Raw genomic sequence first — 8,580 nt, forward strand, 5'->3', positions numbered from 1 at the left:
CCAACAATAACAACTTTTCTTCATTTATTTGTAAGAACTGTTTTGTCTAAAGTTGTTATCTAATAATAAGGATTATTAAATGTTTACAGAATACACAGCGACTCATTGGTCTTCATTAGGAAGCTCTCCAAAAAAAATAGAGGTTTGAAGTTCACAAAAGGTATGGCAATCAAGTCAAAGAGTTACGGTTTAAGCAAGGTCCACACATTACAAACCTGTTTTCCCCTGAAGCAGGACATGGGTCAGGTAATTCTTTGTGGTAACTTTATCTTGTACATTTATCCTCTACCCACTAGATGCCATTGGCAGCACTGTAGCTGTGCTACCTCTGACAAATATCCTCAGGCAGGGAAGGATGCCTTCGTACCCCCAGCCCCAACTCTCTGCAGAGAACCTCTAACCCGCAGTAAGGTACTTTAGAAGTTTTGCCACTTGAAATGAATGGGGGCAGGGATCAGCAGCCTCAGCATCACTCAACTGCTTACTTAAGATGCAGAATTTCAGACCCCATATGAACAACAATGCCAACCAACCAGAGCTTCCAGGGACTAAGCCACTACCCAAAGACTGTACATGGACTGACCCTGGACTCCAACTGCATAGGTAGCAATGAATAGCCTAGTAAGAGCACCAGTGGAAGGGGAAGCCCTTGGTCCTGCCAAGACTGAACCCGCAGTGAAAGTGATTGTTGTGGGGAGGGAGGTAATGGGGGGAGGTTGGGGAGGGGAACACCCATATAGAAGTGGGGGAGGGGCTAGGGGGATGTTGGCCTGGAAACCGGGAAAGGGAATAACAATTGAAATGTAAATAAGAAATACCCAATTTAATGAAGAAAAAAAAAAAAGAAAATCTTTTCCCTTTATAATCTATGGGATTAAAAGCATTTGCCACTAAAAAAAAATGATGCAGAATTTCACACTTCGTCTCAGTCCTACTGAATCAGAATCTGCATTGTAACAAAATTATCAATGTAATATGTATGCACATTGACTTTTGAAAACTTTAAATCCAGAGTATTGGGATCTTGCGCTCTCAGCCTCTCTGATACAGGTTTTCTGGGACAAATGCAGTTTCTGGAAGTGAAACTGCTAGCAAATTGCCCCTGCATCAAACCATGTTGTTTCAATCATGCAGTTCACAAGATGTTTGCCAAGAGATGGTATTTTCATTAATTCCCATTAGTTGCCACAATATTTATCTGAAAGAGACCATCCTTGGACAGGGCAAGTAGAAGATGGTGTTAATCATCTCATCTGTTTACTTATTTACTTTTGCTAAGGAAATTCATGTAATCAGTAAGAGCCTATGTTGCCTAACACAAGCCTTTTCTTGGGTTGCACCTCCCAAGATGCTCAGCATCGACTCACCAGGTCAGCCTTCTCTGGTTTTAGTCAATGTAAACGGCCAACGCATTTCTGAGAGCATAATTCCGACCCATTGTGCCCTCACAGAGCCAGCACCCCCAGGAACCTACCACTCCCTGGGAAAGGAATCTTGACCTTCATTCTCTTCCTTGCATTACTGCAAACATTTGACAAAAGCCAGCCAATACCTCAGGTTAGGACTATCTGATTCTCAGTGAGAAGGACTTATTATACCATAAGATGCTGTGAGGACAAAGTATCAGAAGGATTTGACTCAGGTAACCAAAGGTTAGTCTGTACCTCTTACCAATAATTTGACAGAGCAAAGAAAACATGTTATATTTTACTGTCTACTGATGCCAGAATGCTTTTTAACTGAAATTAAAAGTAAAAAGAGGGGCAACTGTGTCCTTAGCAGTATAGGCCAAGGCTGCCATTCCAAAAAATAAAGATAAAAAACATAAAGAGTAGACTAGGTAGTCTTCAGAAAGTGATTAGTTCTCATGGAAATAAAGATTTTCTCTTACAGTTCCTACTTTATGGCCACACCTACTACCGTCAAGTTTTATATGTAGAGATGTTTTTCAGAGCCAATAGGACTGAAAGCAGAACTCGGATGCTAGAAGAACCTATGAGTCATACATTCTGGGAATTTGGGAGTAATAAGATGCAAGCAGAATTGTGGGCTAGACAGGGTTGTTTCTGTGAAGCAGGGGTAGAGTAGCCTGGAATATTAATAGCAGGATTGCCAGACAGGGCGAGCTGAAAGGAAGAAGAATACAAGATTAGAAGAGAGAATTAGATGATTCAGACAAAAGGGGGTGATAGAAGGGGATGCTTTAAAATCATTTTAATTCCTGTACTTTTCAGTCCAGATGAGCCCCATTCTCCTCGCTGAGTCCAGTGTGTTTGGACTTCAGGAGAGGTGGGAAAAGTCTTATTCAGAATGGGAGAAGAAACTTACTTTAGAATCACTCAATAGTTTCAGCTCACATACTCTCTCCTTTATTGATTATTTTATTTATTTATAATTCCTTCAAATATTGCCTTCCTTCCTGGTCTCCCCTCTGAAACTTCCACATTCCATGCCTCCTTCCCTTTGACTCTAATAGGGTACTCGCCTACCCACCCACCCACTCTTGCCTCACAACCTCTAGTATCCCCCTTTACTGGGGCAACAAGCCTCCACAGGACCAAGCACCTCCCCTTCCACTGATGCCAGATAAGGCAGTCCTCTGCCACATATGTAGTGGGAGCCATAGACCTACCCATGTATACTCTTTTGTTGATGATTTAGTCCCTGGGAGTTCTTAGGGGTCTGGGTAGTTGATACTGTCGTTCTTCCTATTCGGTTGCAATCCCCTTCAGCTCCTTTAGTACTTCCCTAACTCTTCCACTGGGCTCAGTCCAAGGGTTGGCTGTGAGTGTTTTAGTCAGGTGCTGGTAGAGCATCTCAGAGGACAGCTCTGCATGTCAGTAGGATTTGCTGAAGGAAGGAGAGGCAGAAGAATCATGAGTTCGAGACCAGCCTGGGCTATACATACTCTCTTTTTTACATTGAGAAAATGAGAGGTCACCAGATTTTGATATTTAAATGCTGGAAGTGAAATAAAAATATCCTGTGTAGTGCTTTGCAATATTGCAAAAATGAGCCAGTATGTATGAATGATATTTTTATATTTTAATGTGAATGTACATGTATTAATAATGAATTGTATTGTATAATAGTCTCATAAATATAGAAGCCTCCCAAATTAATTGCTGAATTCCCATGACAAAAATCCATTAAAATGAACAACTTCTCTTTCAATGGATGGTTTAAACTGGTAATGATTTCATTATGGTTTCTAAAAATTGAAGAAGAAAAATAGAGATGTGACTTTCATAGAGAAGCTCAATGTAATCTGTGCATATACAGTTTAGCAAAGTCAAATTTTATTTACATGGATGACAATATAGTCAAGGACATGTACTTTGGATGGTAGGACTCTGTATTTTGCATTAAAACTACCAAGAAAGTCACAACCTCATCTTGAGAGAATGCAAACTGGCAGAAGGTGACATAGAAATTTTTTCGTTTTATGTGTGATCACATTGTAAAGGAGGTCTGAGAAAGCTCACTGGTACCAACACACTCCATCTTCAATCTACATTTTGATTAGACCTCTGGAAAGGCTTTGGTCAAACCGATATAAAAGTGACCAATCTGTCTTGTAATCATTCGGAAGTCATTTGTTAACTTTCTTGTTTAACCTCACAATGTATACTTCCATTAACATAAAAGATCGACTAATTATGACCCAATTTAGCACAAACTAATGCTGAGTATGCATATTAATATTTGTGTATTTGTGCTTACACCTATAGTTTCGTATACTGTAAATACTGGTTTATATATAGTTTAAGTATATATAAATTTCTAATATATGTACATATTTGCATGTATACATTAATATATCTACCTGAATCCATGAATACAAACATGAAATGGTATGTAGGTGTTAATAGCATATATATAAATGTGTGAGAATAGTTAGATGGATAGATAGATAGATAGATAGATAGATAGATAGATAGATAGATAGATATTTACAGGTATAAATATATAGATATAGATCCTTTTCTATTCTGTACAACTCCCTACAGGTTCATGGATTTTGTATTACTTAATACTTATATTCCCATGTGTATTTTGGGGATACTTGACCTTGGGGGTAAAGCTAACTAAAATCTCAAAATTTACTTATGAGATTACAATATTCAAATCTACACACATGTATGTATGTACATGAATATAACCATCTAAAACTATGAATCCATATGCATTTTGGTATGTAGATATTAAAATAGGAGCATACACACATGTGTGTTAATAGTTAAAGATGTATAAATTCCACATTTTCTAATTCCCTTCCTTGTTCAGAACTCGTGTCAGATAATTTGGAGAAGGACCTGAAGAAAAACCTAGATCCCACTTTTTAATATACATCTAGTCTTGTAGCCAATCATGGATGAAAGTTATATATTTGAGGACTTTTAGGATTTTGACATCAGTTTATGGTCAAAATAATTCAATTTTTGGCTCATAAAGAGCTGTAATGCTTGGGTGGAGTCTCATAAAACACTCCCCCAATAGAACAATAGTAGGTGAGACAGGGGGGAAATTCACAAATTCTAAAGCCTGGAGAACAGGAATAGCCAAGACCTTCTAAGCTGAGATGCTGCAGTAACTTCATAGTGACATTTTTTAATGGACAGGCAAGTGAAAAAGAGAGAGGATATGGCAGAGCTGCATCAATGGTAGATTATGTCAGGCACCACAGCTCAAGCATGGAGGTTAGCAGAGTTTCCCTCCATCTATCAGGAGCCCTCTCAGCATGAATGAAGTACATTGGGATGGGAAAGAAGAATGTAATTACTGAGAAACCCAATAATTGCCCTCAGAGGAGGGAATTGACGCCTAGGGGTTACGATACCTTTAATTGAGCATTAGAGTCCATTTCTCAATAAAAGCTAAGTTGTATCTCCAGTTGCATGGGCTTAAAAATTATAGAGGTGAGCAGTTTGGTATTATGAATTCATTTCTCTTTAATTCACTTCTGGTACCTTCCAATGATCCACAATATAATATAATTTTTCTTTCCTTCAATTTTCTCCTGCTACCCAACCTTGTTCCCAAATCAATGTTACCTTCCTAGGTTCTGGATCTCCCATTGTAATATGAGTACAGGTTAAAAATAATCTCCACCCCTTTGGAATTTGAGGTCTGTGATCTCCACTTTCATCCATTAATTGCTGATCCCCTTTAGTTCTATCCCTCATATCTATTCCTTTTGCCCCAAACTCATGGTTCTATTGTATAAGCCCAGAGTCCTCATACAACTCCTGAGTATTATCCATTCCTAGGATGCCGGGCAAGAAAAAAGCACCTATTTGATGACCCTGTTCTCTGCTAAGATTGGGCATCCTTAGCATTTTAGTTAGATTTTAGTGAGTTTGTGGGTATGTTAGGTAGGAAAGGGCAGAAAAGCCCTCTGAGGAAAAGCAGCAGCGTTTTTCAAACACTCAGGTTTGGGAGGGGATGAGAGATGCAGTAAGTAACGATGAGGAGATGGATCACAGCATTTATCAGGACACAGTGGGGATTAAAGCATAAAGTCTAGTGATGATATCATAAGGAAAAGCCACCCTGGGGTTGAATCTAGCTGGGACTCCCAAGATTTATGTCTGGGGTGATAGTACTCAAATTTCTAGTGGACGGTTGTTGGTAGGTAAAAAGAAACAAGAGCTGAGACTGCCTCATAATTTATTTGAACTGAAACTTAACAGAAAAACAATACTCACTACAGTATAGCCTATGCCGTAAGTTTGTTCTAGGCTATGGATTTAAAAGTTCCTGTCATTCTGCTTCAGGTAGAGCTTAGGACCCTAATATGCCAGAAAATGCATGGATTTTGGAATAACCAACAGGACAATTAATGTCCCTATAAAATTGTCTGAGTTTATTGTGTTATTCAACATTCCAAATTCTGTGGGAAGTTACAAGGAAACCCTTTGTGTTATTATTGATGATTATCATGAGATATTTTATGTCACCTAAGTCCTCTTATTATGATGAATCTATTGCTCGGGTAGGAAATGGGCCCTTTTCATGTTATCTATGAAGCCAGGCCAAGTTGCCCAGCTGTACAGGCAATGGCAGGCCAGGAATTTGGATTTCATTCCCTTTGGGTACTTTGATCCAGAGCTGATGTCCCGTCTACAAGGGGGGAGGAGGTGCTGGCAAGAAACAACCCCAAATACTCAGTTGCAAGTTGTAAATTTCAGCAAAGCTATTCAATATTCATGTAATTACCCTGGAAAGCACATTTGACATTTCATAAATATGGCAGGATATTAAGCATTTGTCTCTCTTGAGCGCTGCTACCAAAGCATACATGGAAAAATAATCCCCAGGGATCTCTACAGTCTGAAATGGCAACAGTTATTGATTCCATAAATTTGATGGATTAAAATCTTCTCTCTTCATCCCATTCATAATTTACGAATGGAAGTGAGACCATATAAACAAGGTAGCCTGCTGGCCTTCTGCATGGGGCATAATTGTTTCTGGGAAAAGATCTACTCCCTACAAGTTCTGGCTCCAGCTTTCTCCTTCATGCTGAATCTCTTCTCCAAAGTGAGCTTGCAGATCCAGGCAGTGCATAGACCTGCAGTCAGTACTTAGTGGGCAGGGCATTGAGGTTCTTGATGTCCAAGCAGCAGTGCTGATTAAAAGCTTGTGTAATCGCTGCATAGCCACAGGACAAATTTGATTCCCCAGGATTTTTGGCCTCTGTAGATAGGTTAAGAGGACACTGGTCTTAAACACAGTCCAGTCCACCCTTCCACTACTCCCTCATGCACAGGAATAAAAAACACAATTTCTCAACAGTTCATCCCAGCACATAGAACAAAAGAATAAAAACACTTTGTTCTGACCAAGCCTGATCTTCAGAAAGCAGCACTACAGACTAAGAGTCTCTTAAGAGAAAAGCAAAGTGCAGGTTGGCTCTGCATGCTAGGCTGAGAAAAGTAGGAAGCCTTATCCATCATACATGCTTGCCATGAAACAATGATCTTCATTACCCCTAGACTAGAGAAAAAGAAAGCATGCAAAAAAATGACTACACATCCTCATAGATGGGCAATAAGCTGAGCCATCAATCTAAGGGTTATTTTTGAAGTCATGTAATGATTAACTCTATTTGTCTTAGAAGAAATGGATGTACTGTGTAAAATATGAACTTTATTTATAAGCATGAAGACACATACATGCTCAGTCACCTATCATTCTAAAGGTGTGTATTATGTATGTATATGTCCAATATGAGATGTTTCAAAGTGAGATGGCATGTGCCCATGTCTGTTTCTACTTAAGTATATATGCCTGTATTTATATGAATGTATTTGGCTATTAATGCATGGATATTAAAATCAATAAATGCACCAGAATTTCTATCTCTGATGATTATGTGTATTCCTACTAATACATGTAGTTTAATAATAGCTTAGATAAATTTAAATGTGCGGAGGGCATTTTTGTAGATACTGTATGTTTATTCTCATACTACATGTTAATGTCAATACTCCCTTTCATTTGCTAATACATTTAAGAGATTAAATGGTGTGTGGAGGATAGCTGGGGCAGCAAAGTCAAAAGTGAGATTAAATCCCTATCTAATATATTGTCTGTACTCAATGCTCCTAATATATCATACACGCATGTACATGCACACACACATACACACATACAAACACACAAACACACACAGACAAATAGACAAACACACACACGCACACTACCCTCAGGGGACTAGTGCCAAAGGCAGTGCCAAATCAGGGATGCTCGAGTACTATGCCTCTTTCAAACCCATGTGCACATGTGAATGGAAAGAGATCCTCATATCAGGGTCGCTGTTTACAGATAGGACCTGGCAGTTGCTGTAAACAAAATTCTTCCCACTACCTCACTGACATCTCTAACTGACTCTTTACTTTCCCCCAAAGCCCTGCCATCCTCAAGTTGCCTTTGCCAGAATGACCATCTGTGTCCCTTCAACCTCTTCAAGAACCTCTACTACAACAGAAGAAAACAGATGTGGGACCAGACACTTTGGTGGGACTGTTCCAATTTGACTAGCACATTCCAGATACTCCAAAGAGACAGAAGATAAAAAGATGTGGAGCGCCAAGAATCAAGTTCTGGCAATGGGAAGTTAGGATTGGGGTTAGATATACCTGCTACTTTCTCTTATTCTTTCATCAAGCAGACGATATCAATGAACTAAGCATGTGCATTGATCATAAATAAGGAACTTCAATTCATCCTGCCTAAAGTGGTTGATAAAAAGAGAAGAGAAAAACCTATCTGTTATAAGTCTTGTGTTAATATGTTTGAAATGGCAATGCCTTCTCCTCACTACTGGAATCTCTGTCAATGCTGACCAACAAACAGCCATATTATTACTCTGTTAATCTCCTTTGGCACTGGTACCTTTTATACATATGCATACCATCCCAGTGCGCTCTCTCTCTCTCTCTCTCTCTCTCTCTCTCTCTTTCTCTCTCTCTCTCTCTCTCCCATCCCCCTCAGTGACCAATGCACAGTAACAAGGTAATGAAAATTTAATCTTAACGTCAGGAATCTGACCTTAGGTGAAAGGTCCTAGTCTGC

At 39.2% G+C, this 8,580-nt stretch overlaps 1 long non-coding RNA gene across 1 annotated transcript; it reads left to right on the plus strand.

Annotated features, from left to right (window-relative positions):
- The first annotated feature begins 1,223 nt into the window (after positions 1-1,223).
- Positions 1,224-8,272, plus strand: LOC134482322 (uncharacterized). The gene is made up of 2 exons (XR_010058352.1): positions 1,224-1,652; positions 7,914-8,272. It is a non-coding gene; the product is annotated as an uncharacterized LOC134482322 (long non-coding RNA).
- The last annotated feature ends 308 nt before the right edge of the window (positions 8,273-8,580 follow it).

Source organism: Rattus norvegicus, chromosome 16 (genome assembly GCF_036323735.1).
Source record: "Rattus norvegicus strain BN/NHsdMcwi chromosome 16, GRCr8, whole genome shotgun sequence".
Taxonomy (NCBI): Eukaryota; Metazoa; Chordata; class Mammalia; order Rodentia; family Muridae; genus Rattus; species Rattus norvegicus.